This window comes from Pezoporus flaviventris, unplaced genomic scaffold (assembly GCF_033815535.1).
Source record: "Pezoporus flaviventris isolate CSIRO_AGI_PZ_B2104156 unplaced genomic scaffold, CSIRO_AGI_Pfla_v1 ptg000001l, whole genome shotgun sequence".
Classification (NCBI taxonomy): domain Eukaryota; kingdom Metazoa; phylum Chordata; class Aves; order Psittaciformes; family Psittacidae; genus Pezoporus; species Pezoporus flaviventris.
Window position 1 is genome coordinate 59,867,032 of NW_026892549.1, and position 26,174 is coordinate 59,893,205.

Genomic DNA, 26,174 nt, shown 5'->3' on the forward strand with positions numbered 1-26,174 from the left:
CCTTTGATTTTATTCTGAAGTCCATAAGGGGTGAAGAATCTACCATTTGGTGAAAGGTCAAAAAGCTACACACAGTGCAGAGAGTCAAAGGCAAAAGCAAAGTCAGTAGAAGTGTCCTCTGTTTCACTCCAGAGCTAAATCCCTGTCCATCCAGAATATTACTTTGGAAGCTGGTAACTACTGATTCTGAGATCCACAGTCAACCACAGACCTAAATAAAGGCAAGGCAACATGTCTTTACCTAAGCAAAGAAAAAAGCCTTGAGGAAGAGGCAGGAGACATGCCTGTATAAAGAGGAAGACAGAGCTTTTGGGCCACAGCACCTGCTGAAGGGAGTTGGAGATTTCTGACAAGGAAACTGTTTCTTTTGAGATCATAGCAACAAGACATCACAAACACGGTCTGTAAGTAAGTCATTATTTTTCCAAGGAATAGTTCTCCAAATAATATAATCAATTTCTCCTCTTAATGGGAAAAAAAAACCTATACGAACCTGCCAGGCCAGAGGGACAGCACTATCCTCATCCAGCACATCTTTGTTTTTCCACAAGCACTTTCCAGTTTTAATTCCAAGGCGGTGAGTCCTCTCATCCACTTGAGCAGCCTATTTGTGAGATGCATAAATCACAGATAAGGAGGTGACCTGGTCAGTTCTTGGAACCAATACAAACCCAGTGCTTGCTTTCAGCTGCTGCCTCCAAGCCATCCACTCAGCTGCCGCTGGGTGCTGAGCTGCTAGTTCTTGACCTGTTTTTAGCTTGGATACAAGCACACAGCAGCTCCCACACTGCAGGTAGCAGTTACCTTAGCTCTGGTCTCCCTTACCTCGTACAGACCATCAATCCCCTGGGAAATCTCCTCCAGTTGCTCTCTGGCTTCAATTTCAGGCACATCTTATTGGAAAGCATGCCAGGTTACTTCCCGTCCTGGAGTAAGGCATACATTTCTACTCTTTGACCACCTCTTTTCCCTGCACAGCACAACTGAAGATAGTTACACCGTTGTTTATCTGGATTGCAAGAAACCGAAACACCCCAGGCCCTTCGAACCTGTGTGCTGCTTATATAACACACAGAAAACATGGTCTTCTTCAGTACTATCAGCATCTCACCATTATCAGTCCTTCTTTACAGATTACTGAGGGTCTCACTCATTGCACAAGATATCACCACCTATCCTGAAGTGTGCTGCTGGAAATCTTCCCAGCATGAAGAACAAAGTCACTATCACCAATGGTCATGCTCCTGTCTATTTCTGTTTGCATTCCTCCTTTCTTTTCCAGCTTCTTTTGGCCTTATAAACAGGAAGATGTAAACATTACAACTACCACATTCTTTTTTCATTGTATTATTTCAAGTGACTTCTTGAATCACTTCAAGAGCTTCTTTGGAGATACTTAAAGAAGTGGATTCCTGTTACAGAGTAGGCTGCTATGTGGGAAAACCTAATAAAAGTCACATTTATCAGAAGTCTAATTGAACTCTTCTGTTCAGCCTGGACATATACGTTCTCCTCATTGTGATGTGAAAATGCAGAGACATAGCAGTAAAAACCATGTAAGAAACTGGAGATAAATAGACTCCATTTACTCCTGGGTTGAAAATTACTGAAGGGCCGGTGACCCTAAGGCAGAAACACCACATGTATTAACTTTGAAGTTCATCTTTCCCAGTCACCACTCATGGCCACAGATGCAGACATGATGCTGCACAAGACAGACCCTTGGACCTGTCTAATACAGGTATTATTATCAGAGTGAGTAACATCACATCTGCAAGTAACAGTATTGTAATACATCAGGCTTTAAGAAGAACAGTTAAAAACATTATCAATAATTTTATAGGAGACAAAGACTGGTAAATGATAATAAGGACAGGTCACTGATACACCACATGTTGAATTATTCCACTCGCAGGTGTTTAGCAGCCATAGAGATACACAGCAATAGCACCAGAGGGAAGCTCTTCATCATGGGCCAATTCATACTAAGTGGTGCTTCAGATTTTGTTACTGTTATTTGCCTTTTCCTTTTGCTGATAAGTAGTGATTTAAGTCACTGAAAAGTTAATGACAGCCAGTGAGGCCTGGACACATGTGCTGCCCAGCGTTTTTCCAAAGAGTCTGGTGTCTGTGAGAGCAGAGGGGAAGTTTTGCTTTAAATTAACTTCCCCAGGGCTATCATTTTTTCTAAATTGAGGATTAAGATGAAATAAAGGAGGGAGTTACAAAGATGAAAATGCAGAATAAAATTAAAAAAAAAATAAAATCAACAGACATAAACACTTTATGTTTCATTTTCCAAACATACTCCCACGGGGATGCCCATTCGTAATGAAGGAACTGAAGTCAAGCAAGAGTGATGCATGAGGGGCCATGAGCACAGTTTACTGTTTTCTTTGCTCCCAGATACTTCAGAAAGGAAAAAGGCATGCTCCAGTGTTGTAGGAAGTGCACATTGAACAGACATTGCTCTCAGCTGACTTGTCTGGTAATCATGACGGGTATGAATCAATTGCAGAAGCAGCAGTTAGGTACTGACAAGTGCATACAACATCCAAAATTAATATGTCTGAAGTGATGCCATCTTAACAATACACTTAAATGCAACAATATCAATGTGATTCTTAACCTTACCTTCAATTCAAATCCCATAAACACCCAGTTCGGTGAAGTGAGGCTGGAGGATTATACTAAAAATTCTTCAAATAGTTTTTGGTTGATGGCTCCCATCTTGTATCCAGATGCTCTCATGATTTCATGAACACAACAAAACCATGCACCCAGCTCATCTGAATGCCCTGTTCTTAACAAAATAAAAACCTCGAGGAAAATCTTGATTGTTCCTGGAATACAAACAGAGGTGGTTTTTTTGCTTTAAGTTTCAAAACTTTAGGTTCTCAAGAAAGAGACAGTTCTCAGTCGATAAAACAAGTATGTTACTAGCTAACCAGACCTGTAACAATTGGTTCAGAAAAGTCAGAAACATTTAGAAGGACTTTTTAATGGCTGCATCTGCTGTTAATTCCTTTCAGCCCATTTGTTCATAAACACAGCAACTTGCCACAAACTCTCCATCCTCATTCTTGCATTCCCTTGATTTTGAAAGAACCTTTATGCTATACATTTCATTGTGTCCTTTACTAGTTAAATACAATCAGAGAAAAAATTACACCTTTGAGTAAACAAAACTACCTGCAGCAAGCACAGACCGTACAGGAGCAGGTTGAAATTCCAGACTACACTGCTATTAAAGTATTTTAAAAGGGGAAGGAAGGGTCCAGTTGTAAAGAAGAAGTCTTAAGATGAAAACAGTACCTCTGGATGGGAAAGAGCTCAATCAGGAGCTCATCCTTTGACTCTCATCCAAAGCATTGCTCCAGTAGGATGCTTAAACTTTAAGGCTAAGGTTAGCCTTAAACACAGTGTCCTGGGCTCACGACCTCCTCTCTGCCCTGAGGTATGTGCTTAAATGTCTTGTTAAACTCAAAGGAAAGCTTCATGATGGGAACTTCTCCCATCACCCTGCCAGCCAGCTGACTCTGCCCCAGACCTTTACAGCATCCATGTTCACCCTTTTCATTGTGCTTTAGCTGTGGCCATGTGAAAGCTCAGCACTAGCATTGCACAATACCTAGTGACAGCGGGTACTGTTTATTTTGGCTCAGGAACTGTTATTTGGTTTGCTCTTATTCAGCATTAGGTGAGGCGTCCCTGCCCATGACACAGGGGTTGGAGCTGGATGATCTTAAGGTCCTTTCCAACCCAAACCATTCTATGATTCTATCATTCTATGATTCCCATTGCCTGTGCAAGACCAGGAAGAAGCGTGTTAGCTCTTTCTGCAGTGTTACTCAGAAAGCTGTTAGTGTCTGAGTCATGGCTAGTGTGGGACTATGGTCTGTGTGTGATTAGTCACTGGAATTTGGTGGGAGGCTATATTTAATAGCACCCTTCACTCCAGGGGAACAGGGAGCCAGAGAATCTTTAAGGACCACAGATGCATTATAAACTCTTTCCACAACCACAGAAATGTGGCCAGCAAGAAGACAGCCAAATGAGCACAAAAGCATACGTGTAGGCGGGAGGGCTGTACTGGTGTACCCCTGCTCGGTAATGTGAACAGAGCGTTATCCAAGCATCCCATCTCCCAGCCAGCATCTATAGCAGCACTGCTGCCCTCTTGCTGTGGGACCACTTACAAGAGACCCTGCAAGCACTGGACATCCTCACTGCCTTTGATGCCAGACATACCAGTATGAGACACGATTCGATTAGGACCTGAATGCATGTAGAACACCTACTGTTCAGCTGAAGTTCTTGCTGCTCACTGCTCTGTCTCCAAACCACAATATAAATGTAGAGACTCCTACCTCAGTGCTTTAGAGAGTTACATAAAAAGGCAAAGAAAGCAAGAAGGGAAGAGGATGCTGTCAGGATAACATCAGGACTCAAAGTCAAGCCAGGAAAAAACCTAAACCAATCATAACCATGAAACTGTATTGGTAGGAAGGGACAGAAGTCACACACGTACACCTTTACATGCTTTTTCAGCACAGCTAAGATCTGAAGCTTCCCTTTCTTCCTGACCACCAGGCAGCTTTCCTAAAACAGGGCCTTGTAGTGAACTCAGCCAATGCCAAACCTCTGCTTTCCTCTAGCATTGTTCACCAGCTTCCCTCAAGTCATTCCAAGCTAAACAGATGAGGATTATCGTCTGTTCACAATCCAGCCTTCCCATCTGAAAGAGGAGGATAACTGTTAAACTTTACGCTCCACAGGGGCCACTGAAGATGTAGCTATTAATACTTAGAAATGCTCAGACATAAAATAGAGCTTGGGCCTCAGCCAAGAGTTACTGCAGGCAAAGGACGATTTCAGTGAGTTCAGGGCACCCAGTGCTTTTGGACCTAAACACAAGAGAAAGAGACTGGCATCAGTAGTGACACACCAACAACACAGCTTCATGTCACAGCAGAGACATCTCCCACTGACGGACCTTGTTCAAGATTTTAAACAAATTTGAAACGTATTTAGTCTGGAAATGATTACTTTGCTTATTCAGATGCATTTGATGTTTGGCCACACACTGCAAATGTGGTCAACTGGCCCTCCTCCAACCACGGAAAAGAGATCACAGCACCATAACCAGAAGTGCATTACATAGCACTGAATAATATATACACACCATAATTAAAATCCCACAATTTAAACTGTGGAGCTGATGTTTTATGGTGGCTACAAGAAGCATGATACATGTTCTCAGTTTTCAAATAGTGCAATGTTACTAAGGATGCATGGGAAAGCAGATGTTTTCAATAGTCTGAACCCTTAAATAAGCTTATTCTTCCCAACTAACTGCATGCACTCAGGAGTAAGACATCGCTGCACGAATGGGTCAAATCATTCCATCTGTCTTTACTCCAGTGGAAAACTCATTCTGACCAAAATAGGTATTTTCCCATTAGGACTCATTTTTCTCAAAGCAGCCACATGATGAGATGCAATTGAAATAGTCTATTTCTTTGTTTGTTTTGATTTGTTAAAAACCTATATTCTCCACCAGTACTTTTCCTGCTTCACACATCTGACTACAGTATAAAGCTGTGTATCCCTATGTGTATGTTTATCACTCAAGCTTTAATGGCACAGGTACTGCCTCCATCCTTCCCTACACAGACTAATTCCATGGATAGTGCTTAGCTCTGCACCCACCATGGTGTCTTCTGAGGTGGCAGAACCAGGCCCAAACATAAGAGGAATCCATAGATCTCCTGTGTACTAACTCAAACCTGTTTGAGTGCAGTGTTTTCTCCATAGCCTTACATTAAGGCTTGCTTTCTCTTCCAGCCTGACAAGCAGTACTGAATAGTAGAATACAAGGAGCCTCAGTCACACAGTGCTGCAGGCATATGACCCTCAGTGGACTGTGTGTTACAGTCACACATGAAGCTGCATGCTGCTCAGACACCAGTCATACCAACAGCTGGGAGAAGCTTAAGTAAATGAAAGCTGTCAAAGAGGGGATGCAGAAATCAGAGCGCAGAGAGGAAAAGCAAACCTAGAAGCAAAAGTGCAGAGTATCAACCACAAAGGAAAGTGCAGAGGACTATGGCAAGGAAGGATCTCAGGAAGCACAATTTACAGGCAGGACCACAAACATCTGAAACAGGAAAGCTTTCAGAATAGATATGGCATGGGTTTAGACCAGAAACTATAAAGCACAGCTGCCCTGATCATCTTGCACATCTTAATAGAGAGGAGAGAAAGATGTGTGTTGAAGTACTTCTCCTACTCATCACTCAGAGGATGCAGGCTAGGCTGATGAGCCTCTCCTCCTACTCATCAGCACAGGAGGCAGCAACCCCTCTAGTTAAGCCAACAGTCATTTCAAGAGCAAGCAACCAGGAAACCATTTCCAAACAAGTCAGCTACTCTCACAGATCTCTCTCCACATCTTCCACTGTGTCACACTCCAGAGACATCTACTCTGTGCTCCCCGTACCTGTCACAAGCCCTCCTAGGTGAAGATGCTTGCATACCGCTTGCTCTGATATTTTCCTCAAGATCCTCTTGCTCATTGGAGGGGTTTAAACACACCTGGTAGGAGCACAAGTAAGTACAAGGCAACATGCTACAAAGGGGATGTCAAGGCTCCTTTCAGTGCTTCTCATTCAAATGTATGGGCTTTGTATAAAGTCCCTTTGCCAGAGCAGGAGCTGGGACTGGCTTCCCTTCACACCAGGCAGGTTTTTAAGGTGTGGGGCTGAGCACCTCTTCCTACCTCTTGGACACAGCAAATGTTGGGCTGAAAACCAAGAGGTGCTTGGGCTGAAGACCAAGAGGTGCTCTGCTCTGGGCACACTCCCAGAAAGGGAAGTGTTTGAGCAACAAAGGCAAAGGCCAGTCTCCATCATTTAATAAGTGAATAGGAGGAAGCTTAAGGTAACAACACAGGACATGCTGAGAGGATGATGCCCCTTCATGGGGGTACTACAAGGTCACAGAGATGGCAGGAAGAGAACGGTAAGCACTAACAGAGGGCAAATTCCATATATTCCCTTCCATAGGTTCCCACTAATCTCACACACAAGTGTTTATTCATCAGAACAGCAGCTCAGCTCCCTGGTTTCCTTAGACCTGAGGTTTTTATCTGAAGCAAACTGCAGCTGGATTGCATAGGGAGAGAGCAAACAGCATGTAGTCCTATTGGGCAATCTGCATTGGATGCAAGCAGGATAGACATCAGCAAAGCCCCTGCCTTCCAAAGCTCAAGAAAGATGCAATTGCATCATGTGAAATCCCTTTAAAGGCATTCCCTTGCTTTCTTTAGCAGCGATAGCAAGGAGGGAGGAACTGGCAGCTGCACACACCTAATCCAGCTGAGGTATTTTCCATCCAGATTCCCGCAGACATTTACTGTGGAAGCAGCAAACCCTTCACTGCTTCCAACTCCAAAGATGCTTCTTCTGCACCATCCATCTTCCACCATCTGTTTGAGCTTGTGACCAGGCTCAGATCAGAAGCAATACCTCAGAGCTGCTGGTCTCTGCAGCCCTCCCTCTTCTTCGCGCTGACCATGTCCTCTCTCTTTCGGGTACATCTTCCAGCCCTCAGGCATCTGCTAAATTGCTCTGAGATTCCCAGCAAAGGCCTGGCTTCGCTGAGAAGCCCCAGTCAGTCTCCAGCTCAGAAACATGCTTCCCTCACCCTGCCCCTAGCACAGCAGCATGAAGGAGGATCACTTCACCCATGGCCAGACAGAACTGTGCAGCAAGACTTGCCCTTTGCCTCAGCAGCAGCACACGCTATTGTAGATAAACTGGGTCCTACCGCAGGCAAAAGTGGCCTCTTTGAGCTTGGTCAATCAGCCCTGCTTGGTTTCAGAATAGATTATACATACCTGGAAAGGGGTGCCGTAAGAGGGACAAGGGACACAGAGCCACCTCATAGCTCAGGCAAAGAGCTACTGGCTGAGCAAATGTAAAGGTAGGCAGGCCATCAGGACATGTGGGCTCTCTTCTCCACATTGCCACTTAGTCGATGAAAAGGCTTACAAAGACATCAGCTCCTTTCTCAGGAGTTCTTTTTCTTTTGTTGACATTTCTCATCTATTTAGCCATCTTCAAGCCAGGACCTGGTTCCTACAGGAATCAAGATCTTCAGTGGTTTAAGACAGCTGTCCTCCCAGCTCTTTCCATAGCAAAGATGGCACAAAGAGAGAACAATTGCTCCTCAGACACTGATACATTCATCACAGTTTATGAAGAGCTCTCCGGCACACAGACCAGCTGATCCCAACCTGATGATGTTTGGATAAGGAACTGGAACTGTTGAGGGAAGGACACATGCTGCTACTCTTCCAAGAAGCAGTGACCAAAAGCAGCAAAGCAAAGCAAGCAACCACTGTTCTCACCTTGTGCTCAGTATAGCAAGGCCTTAATATCTCTAAAGGCAAGCAAAGATGACATAACAGGCAAGCATTTGACTACATGATCCGAAAACCAGGAAAACAGAGCAGCTCACTCATCTTCCCGCTACTCACCCCCATTTGCTAAATGAAACCCTAAGTGCCAAGTTGTGTTTTCCAGCCCTGCAAATACTCTCCCTAGCCAACCAAACCCAAATCACAACAGGATGAACTGCTTTGCTCCACCACCCCAACTCCTGAATTCCCACTCCACAGCTCCTCACCAGGCCTGGTGCTAATTAGAGCTGACTGTGAAGTTCACTACATCTGTGAGAATGGGAATGGCAGCGGTGGACAGATGTGACGCAAGATGTTGCAAAACCTCCCATTCCCAAAGAACTGATGCCCACTGTTTCCTCAGTCACCTCTCTGGGAGGAACTGCACTGGATTTACCTCCCCACAAAGCTTACCAAAAAAGAGTGGGTTATTTTGGGTTAAGGTCTTTCATTAATTATCCCCTTAATAACAGCTTGTATTTATTTATAAATGTCCCTTTCACTACCCATTTGATGGCACCCTTGGCAGTGACAGCCCATGATTCTTTATAGCATTTGTGCATGTCTGCTCTTTGAGGCAGACTTAATAAAAGAAAGGCTTGTGGCTGCAGCTCTAGCATTTAGTTCAGTGCACAAAAAGGAAAGGAAGGCACCAATCTTTAAAGCAACAGCATTCCTATTGGCATGGTAGCTCATCATGACACAGAAAAATCCCAAAGGATTAAGTCAGCCATTTTGCAAAGGTCTAACTCTAATCTTCCTGGAACCACCCTGGAAAATGTATGTTATCCTCTGGAGTTCTGTGTTCAAACTCTGACCCTAAGAGCTTTCTATCCAGTCAGATTTGCATCTTCATCCACTATTCCACTGAGGAATTCTAAGCACTGAAACAACTGTAAATTCATGCTGGGAAGTAAATATCACAGTACCTCCTTTATGGTAAAAGAGGTGATTTCAAGTGATTACACTGGAAAAGAGCAGCATGAGGTGCTTCTGGGAATCATACCTGAAGCTCTTTGCAGTGTATCACAGTTTGGACAGAGATAAAAACTGCACCTTCTTTACCTGGATCCCACTGACCTCAGTGTAATGCACTGAAACTAATGAACTGCATCTCCTACACTAGTGAGTGTAGTTTAGTGTTTAGGCTCTCTCTGGTCTTCCACAGCCACTGTGGAAACCTCATGGTGCAAAGGAGATTGGAAGCTGTAGGAGTTTGGGCCAACTCCTGAACTCCTCCTGTTCTCTTGGCTTGGGTCCCTAGGAGGCTTCTGGAGAACAACATCAGGATCCTACAGTATTCTCAGGAAAATATGTGAGTAGGAGGCTGGCAAGTTCTCACTTTCCCTGTGAGTCACAAGGGAGCCAGACAAGGAATGTCTCCATCAGCAGACAAATGGGACAGGCTTAATGGCATCTTCAGTGGTGACATATTTCTTTACTAACTGCCAGTTTGTTACTGGAACAGCTTTGGTGCAGAACAAGAGTGACTTCTAGTGCAGTCCAGGAATATGGCCAGATTTATGGCTTGGCATTATCCCTCCATGTGCTTAACTTTGTCAGCCTGTGATGCCTAATGCAAATTGGACTTGGTTGTAACTGCAAAGTGCCTGTAAAAGTGCTGGGGATGTTGCTCCCCTAGTGAAAGCCAAAGCCCAGCCATGTTCCATCTTGCGGACATGGAGAGCCAGGGCATCCAAGGTAATTTCATGAAGCGACAGCACACACATGGCTGCTTGTGGAAGCAGTAAACTAGATTTCCTAAGTCAGGAGTTCATTCCGCCTCTCCAGAGAGCAGTGTTTTTCAGCTACAGTGATAAATACACTACAGTCTGGGTTTCCTTCCCGCTTTAAGAGCTGAGAGTGCTGCCCTCTCTCTTCCTGATGTTCCTGAATAAGGCTGAAGCATCTCCTCTGCACTCCCTCCACTGACCCTCCAGACCTGCACTGGCACCATGGGTAGGAACTGAAGGCAACCTCCTGTACCTCACAGGGAGCACAACCAAGCCAACCTGCATGGAGCAGAGGTGCTCACCACTCCTGCCCACAGGGTCATTCTACATCCAGGTGAGGCTGGTGACACCACTGCAATTCCCTGTGCTGACAGAGAACATCAATATTTTCTGAAATCAAGATGAGAATTAATACAATTAAGATGTTCAGAGGTCTGGAGCACCTCTCCGATGGAGACAGGCTGAGTTAGACAGATGGTGGCAGCCTGGCTGGTCTAAAAGCTTTTAAGAACCATAGTCCCATCACCCCCATCACCACTTTTCAGATTTCCATTCTCTCTGCCTGCATGTTTACAGTCCTACACTGACTTCAACTAATGGCAAGTAAAACCAAACCCCGAGTATGCTTCTACTCAAATTGTTTTATATAGAACATTAGACAGAGAGGAATAGAAGACGATAAAATAGGACAATCAGAGAAATAGAATGAACTGGTTAATACACTTCCTACTTGGTGATGCTTTTGTGTGACCATGTTGTCAGCTGACAATTGCTGGCAAGAGAAACCAAGAGGGATGCATCTTAGCTGAACAGCATATACTCACTGAGAAGCAGAACACGTACATTGACAGTAACTGTGCCTGACTGTCTTTTCTGTACAAGATCCAATTCTTTCCTGTGCACGTAGCAGCCTTTTCAGAATCACAGCCCAAGATGTCACCCAGGAGGCACAGTGCCAGATGACTTCCTTTGGCTGTGTTTTGAACAGAGCCTCCCCAGACAATTGCATGGTATAAAGAGGTCATGTTACATCACTGTAGGTGAAACCCTGGGTGCACGGATGTCAACTTCACTTCTGCAAGCCAGGATTTTGCAGGGAGATGGTCACATCACATCCATCTAGGAACCCAATGCAGCCAGCCAGGATCTCTCTCCAATCACTGAACAGAGAAAGAAACTGCTCCAGAGGGTAAGGCACAGCAGGAACCTACTCTGGAAGCTCCAAACAGCCCCAGACAGGAACCTTTCCCTACACTATCTGCCTGAGGGTAAGTGCTGGAGAAGGTTGATCAAGTTCCGACACCCAAGAGTGTTCAAAACATGGCAGCAACTTCTGGAGTGTTTATAGCCAGACATTTCAAAACCAGAAGGAAAAGCACTGAGCCTCCAGCATGCTGGGCTCTTCATTCTCAAGTATAGAGTATCACTCAGCTGTTCAAAATGACTGAATGGGGCTTTGAACTCCATATGTTCTCCATATGAACTCCAAGTGCTCCATAATGCAAATACACCTTGACGTATCTTTTCCCTTCATCAAAAACCTTCCTTCAGTAGCAGTTGGTTTGAATGCACAGAAAAGACTTATTGTTTTCTAAGGTTTGTACCAGTTAATAGAGACCTCATTAAAAACCTGAACATATTCATAGGATGGAGCTATTCCAGAGCAGGCTGGAGTTTCACATTTCTCAAGAGGTTTCACTGCAGTGTTTTTCAAGGGAAATGTTCCAAGTTTAGAGCCTGAAATGGCTCCATTTAGAACAATGTTTCTTTCTTCTACACATCTTTTTTCCAAGCTTAGCTGCTGAAGCTGAACTGAAATTTAAGAGATTTTTCATGTCCTCAACATAATTTGCTCCTGTTTTATTAGAGGTGTGATTTCTACCCCCTCAGATTTCAAATGGAAAAAGAATTTCTGCTCATCCTTTTTTTCATCCTCATTAAAAATACCCTTCCCTGCCCAAACACAGCAAAGAGAATAAACCCAGTTTGTCTTCGGTGTGTTTGTACCTCTGTCACCCAACAACAGTGTCTCTGCTTTCTAATTTAAGTGCCCGAGCTTCATGGCATGTCCTGAAGCAGTGGAACATGTTCAGTTTGGGGAGCAAAGTGGGTTCAGAGATTCAAGAAAATGGCTAATAAGCGGCTGATTTACTTTGGGGAAATGCCACAGCATTCCCCCAGGTCCCTGTTTGGGTCTCTGCTCCCAGGAAGCCTCCAGCAATCATTACAAGACAAGCTCAAAGCTTCTCCTGCAATGGCAGTAAGTAATGGCATTACATCCCACACCTAACATAAGTACTGGTTCTATGCTCCTGGCTGCTGCCAAGGCCACGACGCTGTTTTTTCCTGCATCTTTAGTTCTTGGTCAATGTTACACTTCTAATCTGTACATAATGTTCAGCTTCATCTCTCACAGTTTATGGACTTGAATACTGAGGAAATTTGCATTGCTACTGGAAGGAGTGAATCTCCCTCATTCCCTGGACAAGGAAAATCTCTGTCAAGGCAGACACTCTGGCATAGCCTTCTTTTCATAGAACACAAGGAAAACAAAGCACCTCTAGAGCTGCCTTTCAGTGACGATGACCAAGCCTCTGGAGACATGGGATTTATTTCTAGCTCTGACACAGATATCCATTGTGAACTTCTGCAGATTCTTGAAGACCTGCATCTAGCTGAACCCACTCTTTAAAGAACGAGTATTCCACCACATGAACTAAAACTGAAGTAAAATAAAATGCTGCCCTGTGGTTGAGAAAGTCAGAAGCACATCTTGAAATTCTCTGTATCTCAGTCCTGAAAGAAATAAGCATCTTGACTCTTGGTTTTCTAATGCCAAATTTCTTTCCAAAGCAAAGGTTCCTAATCCTTAGAGCCAGCCAAACTTGTGAGCAGTTTATCACAGAGTCTGGGAGAAGAAACTGCTTCTCACGATAGCTGAAATTCAACCCAGCATTGAGCTCCCTTCCCAGCTTGCTCAAGTTCTTTACATGGTTAATGAAGAGACAAACAACTTTGTAAGGCAGTTCATATGTTGATGTTGATAGAGCTTTCTGTAACCTGAACAGTCTGAAGACAACAGGCATGACCATAAAGGAAATAATAACCACCATCTGGAGGGCCAACGCCAGCTTTTTATCCATCATTCACTGGAAGGCCACAGTAGTCAGACTCGAGCTCACAGGGGTGTTAGCTCACTGCTAGGTTTTGTTAGACCTGAACACAAGCAGAAATGCCAGAGCCAACGGAGCTGAAGTTTCCATGGAAAGCTTTAGCTGAGGGAGGGGACCAGGGTGGAGGTATCAGTATCAGTCACTTACTTAGTGACAAACCCCTGCCTGGAATTGCCTCCCCAAAGCATGAGGCAACTGTGGTCACTCTTGCCACCCTTCAACATCAGCCATCAACTGAAGTGGCCCAATTCATATTAGAGCAATACTTATTTTAGCAGTACTGGGAATCATTTTGGGGATAAGATACACCTAGTGGGATTTGGTCAGTTGATGCCCACCTATTTCACTGGGTATCCAAATACCAACTCAAAGTACAGGACAAATGTCCTTCCATGACATCTAGGAAGACTGACATGAAAGCAGCCCATCCTTATTTCTTAGATATGGGGAAAGAAAGAAAAGGACTGTGGCAAGACTACTTGTTACCACTCCACCATATGGTAGAAAAAGCTATCAATACCTATATGTTCACAATTAACGTTGCAACAACAGGGTTGTTTGTTTCCACCACTTCACACCAGCAAGAAAAACACAACCTTTTCCTTTCCAGGCCCTACTAATGTCATAAGATCACAAGAGCTTCATGTGTTGTCTGACACTCACACCCTGGTGCTTCAGATGCTCAGTGCCAATAACTACACCATTGTCTGACTTTACACAGTGACCTCAGATAGTTCTGGAGAGAAAAGAATATCTGACTTGATGGATGTTCTCTGAGGCTGAGCTTCCAGCCCATGCTTCAGACTGCTGCCATGCTCTGGTACAGACCCTGTGCCATGCTTCATCTCCAGCCCAGCAGATCCATGTTTGTGGCTTCAGGCTTGCCGTTTCCAGACTGGGTCTCCACACATTGCTCCACCCTGGATCTTGTAGTGATCCCTCAAATCTCAATGGCATGAAGAGCATCCACTTCACCCCCTTCACTTCCCCAGGGACCACAAAAGAAGCTGACTTGCTTAATGCATGCTACAAAGTCTCACTTCTGACAGCCAGCTCTGTGCAGACCAAGGAAGCACTTTCTTCTCAGACATGTCCTATCCTTAAGAAATCCAGATTTTTAACCACTCACAACAGCAGTACAAACACAATACAATCTGTTTCACTGAGTGTAACTTTTTTAGTGCCAAAGAGTGGAGCCAAATGATTGAATGAGTCTTGTCTGGCATCAACACATACGAATCTTAAAATCAAGTCATTTTAGAGTGTCTTCCACTGGTCAGCACGTGCTTTAAGGTGCCTAAAATAGGCCACACTGCAACAAATCCCAGCCACTAGCTAAACATCCAAAGGAAATATCCTTTCTGGATTACAATCAAAAATACATCCAATGAAGGATTAGCACAGCCCCACTGAAAGCAGAGCTGAGAAAGCTTTTTAGAACACTCATTTCAAAAAGTGATACTGCTGCTTGTCAAGATGCAAGATATTCCTACAGCCAAATTCATGGTAACCCAGTCCTCCTCCTGCTGTCACCCTGGTGTTAGTGATGGCAGCTGACAGCAGCAGGAACAAGGGAGAACAGAAGTCACTAAAGTGACTCTAGTATCTGATGCAGGCACACATTTACTGCTTCAGGTCAGCCATCTCTTTCCAGAGAAGCCCCAGAGTCTCTCATCTCCTTTACGCACAACAGCCTACAGGATGGATGGAAAAGATTCTGGAGTAAAAGTGGTATCTGGTGTGAGTAATTGGTTGGGAATTAGTGGGTATGTAAAGGCGTGGGAGTTATGATTCATTAAATGCTTCCCCATCTTGCAAAGAGCAAACAGTTGGCATTCAGGAGCAGTAACTCAGTGGTGAGGCATTGGCAGAAGTGCTTCTGGAGCAAGCGCTAAGGCTGGAGCTCCATGGCAGCCAGAGCATCCCAGCACAGCTCTAATGGAGCATTACCAGGATCAGAACATTTCCTGACACCACTGCAAAGGAAGATAGAAAATCCATCCAGTCCTTGATCCAAGAGGGCGTAAAACATAAAAGGATCATGCTTTGTCTTCAGTTCCAAGTAAAATCCCCAATATAGATACATTGAATGGTCCCAAGGAACAAATTGAGCAGTAGCTGGGCCCAAGAGATTGCAACCATTAAAAAACAGAAGTGCAAAATGCACCACAGCAGCACAGGATTTATTTCTCCCCGACATCATGGACTACTGTAGATACAGGTGTTACAAGGGCTGGAGCACCTCTGCTATGAAGACAGCCTGTGTTCAAGCCAGGTTGGATGGGGCTTAGGGCAACCTGCTCTAGTGGAAGGTGTCCCTGCCTGTGGCAGAGGGTTGGAACTGGATGAGCTTTAAGGTCCCTTCACCACAAACCATCTCATGATTCCATACACGCCCTCAGCCTAAGATGAAATTATCTTTCCTAAGTGCACTAGGGCTTGTCCTAACCTCAGCTCCCCTGCTAGGGAATGCATATGCAAGTGAGATGCTCAATGTGCTCCATGTAGAGACTATATTTGAAACACTGGAAAACTCAACACAGAGCCATCCTGTGTGCCTGAACTGCAGCCCAGAGACTTCCCTCTGGTGTGGACAACTTGATGATGAGCACATCAATATTGCAATCAGACTCTGAGAAATATTTGACATCATTGAGTGTTTAGAATTGGCACAGGGAACAAAAAAAAAAAACAACACCCCCACACACAATCACTATTGTCAAGTTCAAGGTGCTGCTCTGACAGTCATCTTATCTTGTGTGAAAGCACAGTTTAGCAGCTACAGTTTCGGAAGGTTGGGAATGGGAACTGACAAACCCTAAAAGATTTACAAACTGATGACAGAATGAATTGTGTTGTAATTTTTCAGCCTTTGAGGTTCTGACTTATGGTTTCTAAACCACTGGGGAGTAATGATACTGAAGACACTGACTAGAAAGGTATCTAAAGCAATGTCAAAGTGGAAGTATCAGGAGTCAGCTTTAATTGTTCCTCAGAGGCAACTTCAAGACTAGGAATTAAATCCCTACTTCTTTATTAACTGAAGGAATTATCCCATCAATCATCAGCAACTGTGTAGAGTGGAACATGAAGCAGTGAAACCAAGCAGTTTGAACTGGGAATCACGTATGAAATGCACTGCTTACACAATTTGTGACGTAGTCAGTTTTCAAAGTCTGGCCAAACAGACAGTGGTAAGTGCTATGTCCTTTTGCTTGTCTTTGGAATTCTGTATCCACTGCTCTATGAAGAAACAAGATTTCTGCAAAACAAGTTCACATAAATGCACAAATACCAAGTTCCATTCTTCTAAGCCACTGGCAAAGGACTCACCTTCCATGCCCACATGAACATTTCCCATACTGCGTTCTTTTACAGTCCCGCATACAATCAGGAAAACTATGGACTGAGTCAATGCCAGAACCCATGGGAATTACAGCTCCCATCACCACAAAACTATCTGGGAACCAAAGAATCTTTGGCATCGTAATCCTGCAAAGAGCTCTGTTGTACAGAGTGAAGTGGGTCAGCACAGCTTCTGCTGCACAGCGCAGGACTATGAAAGGGAAATGGTACCTCCTGAGCCAGGAAGTGATGAACTATCGAGGCTATATTCTTCCCAGCATTCCAGCAAAGTGCAAGAGCAAGTACAGAGGTGTCCTGAGCACAGGGCACTTCTGTGACTGGAACTACTTTTAGCCACAGCATTACTAACATGAGTGTGCTGAGCAACCACGAGCCTTTGCTGGTATTGATTCACGGGTGGGTAGATACTGTAGGAAACATTTGTCTTCATTAATGCAGGGTGGAAAGAGCAACAAAAATGTCCTAGGAGTAGGGAAGATCAAACAGGAGACAAATTCTCTTGGATTACTCATTGCTTCTGGGTTTTTTTTTTTTTTTGCCTCCATTTGTAGTTAAGCTGCTAAAGCCAGAAGAAAGATCTCATGGAAAATGAACATATAGATTGTAACATCTGCTCTTTCTTTTCCTCTCAATCACTAACAACAGGTTTTGCTGATACTAAAGTATTTATGTATAAAATAGAACTAAAATGCCATTATGACCACTGCTGGAAAAAATACCACAGATTGATGTGAACAAAGTGTCCCAAGATGGCTGACACCAAAGAGGGGATGGGGGTGAAGCCCTCCCTTCTCCTGCTCTTGTGATGAGGAAGCATGTGCAACACGTGAGACCTCCAAGATGCAAACTCCTCCTCAACCTGATACAAACCTAACCTTCAAGTTGGATCTTGCATTCTAGAATAGTTGTTCACAGATCCGATATTCTGGACTGGGCCTCTTTCTACATCTTCTGGTCCTATACAATCTAAAAACCCATAGCTAGCTATCAGAACAGGATTGGGAAGCTCCCATACCCCACAGATTATATTTACTAGTAGGTTAAAAAGTGGCACCATCTTTCATGAAAAACAGTCTTGTTTTTAGCTGAATATACTCTCAAAATGGTGAAGTGTTTTAGCTGGGATGGGAGGAATTTATTTCAGCTCAGGCACAATACATCACTTCACCACCAATTACACTATCTGCTCCTCATGACCACAGCTTTGCTTACAGTCACAGGCCAGCTGACAGTTCATTGGTCCCCAAAATGAGCATAAATAGGATCATTCAAATAAATCCCTTTGTCCTGCCCTGTTTCCTCTGCTGTTCTGATCATATAGAAAAGGCTAGAACGAGCTTGTCAGCAAATTCATCATAGCATCAGTGAAATTGATAGGAAACAGGCCTAATAAGACTGCCACAGTCACTGGCAATCAACAGGTAGAGAAGGTTTCATCTCTCTCTGAAGCCACTGGGTAGATTCCTCACAGTAGGCTGGTGTTGCAAGATGATCAGTTCGAACTCAAACTGAAGGGAGGAGCTTCCCACAGTTCCAGCAGCAGTGAAGAGTTTCAAGGAGCTCTGAGGGCTCCTAGAAATAGAAAGCTTCATTACCTGCCTTGGAAAACTTGGCTCTGCGCTCCACATTACAGTCCCACCCATGTCTGTGAGGACACTTGAGGTCATGAATGAAAAACATCAGTGCACATTCCTGTTCAGTTCAGTGAGGAGGGGAACAGAGATATTTAAAGCAGACTTGTGAGAGGAGTGTCACACGATCCCTCTGACCATCCTCCCAGGATACAGCACTTCCCATGGGTAAGGTGTACAGAATAGATTCAGCATATGAGCAGCCTCACTGAAGGGTTGCCACAACTCAGTGATTGCAAAACTACCCCTCTGTGCGTGTCTCCAACTTTGTGTCTTGTGTTGAAAGTGGGCTGAAGTTTTAAGTGGTAGCAGATGTTGGCGGGATGCTCCAGACCTTTGTTGTATGGTTTCCCAGATAGCTGCTGCTTTTGCGCTAGCCATTTTCTAGTAATAACAATAATTAAGTGCCATTTGTATAAGGCCTTTCATTCAACAGTCCCAAAGCGCTCAATAAATTTAACAAACCATTAATACTCAGCAGATGTATTGCTGCGTTTCTGAAGAGGCTGTACACATCTCAAGCAATCCTCCACATACCCACAAATTGTAGGTACTGTAATTACCTTCAGTTTGCAGACACAGAATCAGAATTCATGAATGTCAAATGCCACAGTCAACTCTGCTAATAATAAAGGGATTTAAACAGTGTCCCTGGCTCTTAATTCTGTTCCCATTGCAAGCTGGAAACCACCCTGCCTCCAGAAATTCACACGCACTGGTAACTGCAGAGTTTAATCCAGAACACTGCACTGAAAAGCAAGATGTGTTCCCAGAGTACAGGAAAACAACCAACTGCTGAGAGTGGGACAAGTCCAACCAAAGCAACAAGCACTTTTTCACTAGCACAACTTAAGGTAGCGACAAGTTAACTTAGTGGCCCAAGCAGGATGTGGGAAAGAAATCAGTAGTTACTAAGAAGCTGTAATCTTGCTTGAACATGCCACTGGAGGGCAGGACAGCAGAATTGCCCCTAAGCATACACATCATGGGGGACATTGCTTGGAAGGATCAGCAATGCCATCGTTACACCACCAAGACTTCATTCCCATTAGCTCATAATTTATTCACAATTCACAGACACTTGTCACTGGTGAGGAGAACCAACAGCACAAAATGAAGCATGCATGCAATTGCCACTGGTACTTGGGATTCAGGCAAGGAAAGACTTTGGCAAGCCTCCTGCAGTGGCCAAACAATCAAGTTACACTGTCTGCAGAACTTAGCTCCCCACCAGCAAAACCCCAGTAGCTGAGCATCCGTGCCTAGACTGCACAGAATACAAGGAATGGGTTTCAGCTATGGCATGGGACAACTCAGTTATCAACTGTTACGGAGAGCATGAGCAGTAGCAACTCCTTCAGCTGTGGCTGGGCCCTAACATAAAGCAAAACGCTCTTGATTTGTTCTTGTCAAGTTGTGTTTAACTTTTACTGTGCTGCTTCTACCAAAGGCAGTTTGAGCTCTGTCACACAGTTTGAATTACACTGCATTTGTTCACATTTCAAACAACATAAAGAGCCATTTGCAGAAATCTGAGAGCTTGACATCATGACTCATCAATGGTCACAGCAATATAAGCTATAACATACCTGTGTATCTCACACATAACTGCAATAACTAGAAGTCTTTTTCTGTATCTACTTATCAAGAAGACTGCACAGACCTAACACCACAGTGCAATCACTTTGTAACTCACCATGCAATAAAACCTCTTACCCAAATCCTCTCCTAAGCCTCCTTGCCCCCAATTATCTGCTCTACTTCTCCTGTTGATATCTTACAGTTTTACTTTGCATTTCAAACAGCAACCAGCTGACCGCACAACCAAAAGGAATCATTGCTAAGCTCTCCTCAGCTGAATTAGAACAAAAGCAGTTACATGGACTGTATTTAGAGAGTCACAAAACTAGTGCTTGGCCCTGACTTGAGGTGAAGGAGAAAGCCTGTCCAAGGTGACACCCAATTCTTTTCAGCTGAAATAGACTGAATTTCTAGCAAGGGGAGCCAGGTTTCATAACCTACAATAGGGGAAGCATTCACTGGACAGAGGTTGTGTGAGTACATACGAGGCCAGACTGAGCCCCTTTTTTTTCATCATGCAGAAATGTAGCAGCTTTTTATTTCACTTTATGACTCAGTGTTCCCAATGGAAAGAGCACACACATCATGGGTTTGGCACTGCACACCACCCCATTTCCTACCAGCCCCATCCTGCAACGAATCCAACACAGCCATTTCATTAACCTCTTCAAAGGAGGGATTTGTGCTAGTGGCAGGAGCAGGAGGGGAACAAGGCAGAGATGTGTCAGGGGAGGACTGCTCTGTACTTGCAGTTCATGCACATAAACCACCCCGTAAGACAAACAAATGAACCCACAAGGCAGTCAGGGGAAACCAGGGAATAAGGTCTCCTCCTGGCTTGAGTCAGCACAGCTCCAAAACAGCCGAAAGAGTTATTCTGTTGTGTGTTGGATACAGATTGTCTACCATAACCTATTACAGCTTTTCTCCCCACTGATTCATTCCCCAGCATGCTGCTGGGCTGCATGGGCGCAAAGATGCCATAGGTAATCACTCACCCAACATGCAGGGTACAGCCAGCCTTCTCTTTCCGCCTGAGCACAAGCAGGATCTAGAGTTCTAAATAGAAGGTTGCCTTTCATATTTCTTTCATATGTTGCAAACATGGCAAAGTCTCCCCAAGCTGCTGAACTGGAGGGTTTCTGTTTGTCCATAATGTGCACGTGGAAGGGTGATAAAACTGCAGAGATGCTCATGACCTAATTAAATAATAATGAAAAGAACCAGCTCTAAACCTAATCTCAACCCAAGGCAAGCCTTTGCTGGCACTATAAACCTGCCAAGAGATTCCTGGGTCTGCACTGTCTTACCTTCTTTTCACTCCTAATCTCCTTTCCCAGGATCTTTTGGTTGAATCCATCTCACCTATCACCTCAGGTGCAGCCTTCAATAGGGTCCAGAGCAACTAGGCACACGAAAATGTGACAAAGAACATTAAATAGCAGGAGGGGAGGGGAAGCAAGGGCTGATACCCTATGATATTCTATGTCTGGCCCCAAACCCAAACATAGAATACAAACAGCTAAAAGCCCATTAGGTTTCAAACACGCATGTTGAACGGTGTCAGAGCAGCATGTCAAAGTCTATTATAAATGCGGCAGGAACAAGAAGCAAACAGCTGTTCAGGCCTTGCCAAGTGCATCTGATATACAAGGAGAGTCCTCCAATAAGTCTGATTAAGAAGACTTTTCTTGGAGTCAAAGCTTGCTGGGGTGTTTTTTCAGTCAGCCCTCCCCCTGCATGACTGCTGCCCAAGAACGCTATTATTGGTAAATCATTTCCCACTGTGTTGGATAGAATACAACAGGGAAGAGGGTGGTCCCATGGTTGCTGTTAAATTGATCAGACTCTAGATGTGCCAGAATTGCCGGAATTCAGCCTCCCCCAGTTCACAGTTTTGATGCCTATATCTGGGAGATTGGTTGATTTGGTAGAATGTAAGTTCTGTACTAGGTGCCTAAAGACAGCAAGACATTTAGAGCAAAGGGGAAAGCAGCTCCACTTTCTCCCTATTATGAAAGACACTGCAAACTACAGAAATCATTTGAATCAAAGGTTAAACATGTTTAGATCTGCATTTTTTTCCTTCCCTTCTCTGTTCTTTTCTATACATTACCAGTCCCAGAGGCTCCCAAGCAAAGCCTGCAATGTTCCTTACCACAGCTCTCCTCTTGCCACCTGTCCAGGTGTGTTTTCTAGATGTTGTGCTAGACTTGAGGCGCAAGCCTTGTTCTCTCTGAAGTCAGTGGGAGATTTCCTATGGGCTTCAGTGGGAACAGGACTCCATCTTTTGTCTTACATGCTCTCAAAGATGGATTGTTTCTATCTGGTTGGATCTCAAAATATAAAATGGTGAAGCCAATTCCCAATTCCTATTCTTTTTGCAAAGAGGTGCACAATAAAGCACACCTATTACAAGCATCATACCGTAAGTAAATATTGGATCATTTCCCTGAAGTGTTGATGCTGCGTATCCAAACAGCTAAACATTATTCCTTAACTCCTGACAAGGAAAAGTAGGATTTGGTTTATATCCATGCATAAACCAGGACAGGCCCTTACACTTACCTTGACTGGGTTAATGTGTTTGATTTTGGCTTTAACAAGAAGCTCTGAGCTAAGGTTTCCTGACCTTTGTTTCGAATAGCCTACACCACTGTTAAGAGTCTGGAGCAGATCCATGCTTCTAACGGGATATATCTTGCAAAAGTCTGGGAACTCTTAAACACAGGAAAAGTGACAAGGCTTCAGCATGACTCATTGGTGAGATTTGAGAAGATACTGGAAGAAACTGGCTAACAAATCACTTCAATGTACTTTCCCCCTTTTGCAGATCCACATCTGCCCTGCCTCACTTTCTGAAGACCTCAGCTTCTCTGCTTGCTGGCAAGGAATAGCTACGGTTGCAGGCTGCACAGCTGGGATGGTGCCACTGGCATTCCTTGCTTTACCAGGAAACCAAAGCAGCCTCGGGTCACTTGGGGAAGTGGGGAATGCCCACTCATCTGACACAAACGTAGCAACCAAGATACCTCAGTGCCTTCCAGGAAAGGCACTAGGACTCACTTGGGTCACAGCTTACAAGCACATGAACTCTATTGAACTCTATTACCTTGCTTGATGTAGCACACAGTGCACCCCCACTATAACTGTGTCTTTCTGGACCTGTGGAACAGCTGAGGAGCAGGACACGGGAGCCAGATGCCAGGAGCCATCTACCCGGAGCACATTGGCTTGAGATCTACGCACACTCCAGCTACCCCAGAGTGAATCCATAGCAACCCTGCAATACAAGTGTCTGGTAGCTTTTCATTCTTTACCACTTAGGGGCATAGGAGTTAAAGCTTATAGGTGACTGCTGGAAATGAGAAAGGACACTTTACAATGCCGATGGACACAAAGCAGCAGGCACAAATGCAGATTCAAATATGTTACTAGCTGGTCTTCAAGACCTTCTCTGGGGATACTGCTAACAGGGAAACATCTTGACCTCAAAGGAACTCACCAGACAGAGTAATTCTTGAGGTTGTCCCACCTTCTCCATGCAGATCAGCTCCAGCAGCAACCTTCCAACAGTCTGGAAGGTGGAGAAATTAAAAAAATAAAATGGAATTTCTCTCTAAACGGCTTTTACTTGAGACTATGAGAGTATTTCTGCAAATGCAGGGTCACGTTTTAGTGAAGAATCGGATATGGCTTCATCAGAAGCTCTTCAGATACCAACAAAGACCTGAACATTGGGTAAGTACAGTGTGCAGTAGGAATCTTCTAAGAGGGAAAAAGCTTCTCTCACCTTGACAAGAGCCCCACATCTTGTCCCTCTGCCCTGCTCTGGTGAGACCCGCCCCGACAGTCCTGTGTCCAGCTCTGGAATCCTCAGTACAGAAAAGACATGGCTGAGAGTTGGGGGTGTTTAGCCTGGAGGAAGAGAAGATTCCAGGGACACATCATTGCAGCCTTTTAGTACTCAAAAGGAGCCTATAAGAAAGATAGGGAGAGACTTTTGAGAAAGGCCTGTGTGACAGGATGAGGGGTGATGGGTTTAAACTAAAAGAGGGAGATTCAGACTGGACACGAATAAGAAATTCTTTACAATGAGGGTGGTTAAACCCTGGCACAGGCTGCCCAGAGAGGTGGTGGATGCACCATCCTGGAGACATTCCGGGCCAAGCTGGATGTGGCTCTGGACCACCTGATCTAGTTGAAGATGTTCCTGCTCACTGCAAGGGTTGGACTGAATGAGGTCCTGCAATGAAGAAGGTCCCTCCCAAAGCAAATGATTCTATGATTCTACCTTTCCCAGCTTGTCAGCTCATTGGGGCATCTTCAACTCAATGTGAAATGGTTTTCTCCTAATGCAAGCAAAACAGTGAAGTTGCTTTAAAACCAGCTCATCTTGGCAGCAGCTGAAAGAAAAACTCCATTTTCCTTTCCTCAGCAGAGTCCATGGAACCCTTGTTTTGAAGTGTGAAATTCTAACCTTCTCCACACTGTTAAAACTGAATATCTTGATCCAAATCAACTTGCACTGAAGTCAGAAGACTTGTAACTGACTGCAGTGGGAACTGCATGGAACCCTTAAAGAGATAAACTGAACAGGAAATGGCTTTTAAAGAGAGACCTCTTGCCCCCAAGGCGAGACAGTCACAGAAAACTACAGAAACACATTGTTCTTCTTCAGCCTTCTGCAGGGGACAAAAGATGCAAAACAAACATGGATTTAAGACAGCAAAGGAAAAGTCTTCCATTCCTCCCCAGACATTAGCTCAGTTGAAACATCCTCCTGACTTTCTGCTATCACTGCAGAGTGTTTCCAGCCTCAGCCAATAGTATAGAAGAAATGAGGTCTTGTGTTTTTGCAGCACATCTTGGAATGAAATCCCTCGTGTTCTACGTGAATCATTTATTCACAGAACAGGTTTCAAATACCTCAAACATCCACTCAGCACTTGGGTTACATTGTGGGGAATTCACTTCAGGACAACTGAAATACTTCAATGCTTATGAAAACAAAGCAACAACAACAAAGAGTTTCCACAAACACAGTGACAACAAAATCTCCAAGTAAATATTAAGGAATCTCTCAACATGGAAGTAAAACCCATGTGAACACGTAGCTCTGGGAACACAGGCCTCTCCCATTGCTCAATAAAAACAACTGTTCGACATCCTGACTGACCAAGGCAAGCTTGTGAAGCTGCCCTCCAAAGAACTCCAGAAAGACTGTGTGTTAACTCTGCTGATGTGAATCTCACAAAGCATGTAACGAACTCTCCCAGAACCCTACTTTCCTATCTCCACAGGAACAGGGACAATCTAAGCAAATGGCATTTTGCTATGCCATCTATAACATCTACACAGAGAACTACGTTGTTCTGAGTGTAGCCGACCTAGGTCTTCCTCCTAGACGTTAACTGCATTCCCAGCACCATGCTAGAATCCACTGATTTGCTGATTCAACAACATGTTTTCACTTCTCCTTCCAAGCTGGATCTCCCTCTGTTTCCTCAAGCTGGGCATGATTCTTTCACACCAACATCTCTTCTTGCAGGGTGCATGCATAGGCTGCAGGATAGGGAAGGACTCAAAGACCTGGCAGACCCTAAGTTTCCTCACAGGGAGAGCAAGTCAGGTCTTTGTGATCAACTTGTCACCATTCAACTGAGGATTCAGAACTGACTTCTTGCCTGGATAAGTATCTGGGTACCTGTTGTCCACCAAGCTGAACAGAAACACTCTGAAAGGGTCTCTTGGAGGGAACAAGCAAAATGTTGAACAAGACAACAGATTAAAACCACTGCTTCCCTGTCCATGAATACACAGACTCTTGTGAGGCTTCCTTTTTGGGTTCACCAGCTGCGCTGTGACTTTTCTCCTTTAGCAGCATCCAGATGGAAACAATGAACTCTCTACCACCATGAAATTTCTTCTTCTGATTCTAATGTTGCTGTCTTGGATCTTTTACATTGGAGATGCTCCAGAAAACCTCTTGTCAGCTTGCAACTCCCACTCATATCTTTTCTGCACATCCCTTCCATCCATCCCTCCACACCCAGGAAATAACAAGGCTCAAAAAGGGTCTGCTGCGGTGCTTATACTCACATTACAATCACCCAGCTCATTTTGCCAGGAAAGAAAAGAGCTCAAGAAGGGAGAACAATACTCCTTGAAAGCTTGTCTTCATGGGTATCTAGCTAAAGATATTTTGGCTACTGACAGCAATCCT

General features: G+C 44.3%; 1 protein-coding gene across 9 annotated transcripts in view; it reads left to right on the forward strand.

The window, feature by feature from the left end:
• The window catches only part of LOC133273098 (collagen alpha-1(XI) chain), a 472,710-nt gene that overhangs the window by 82,547 nt on the left and 363,989 nt on the right, over positions 1-26,174 (forward strand). The gene's annotated exons all lie outside the window — the stretch shown is intronic.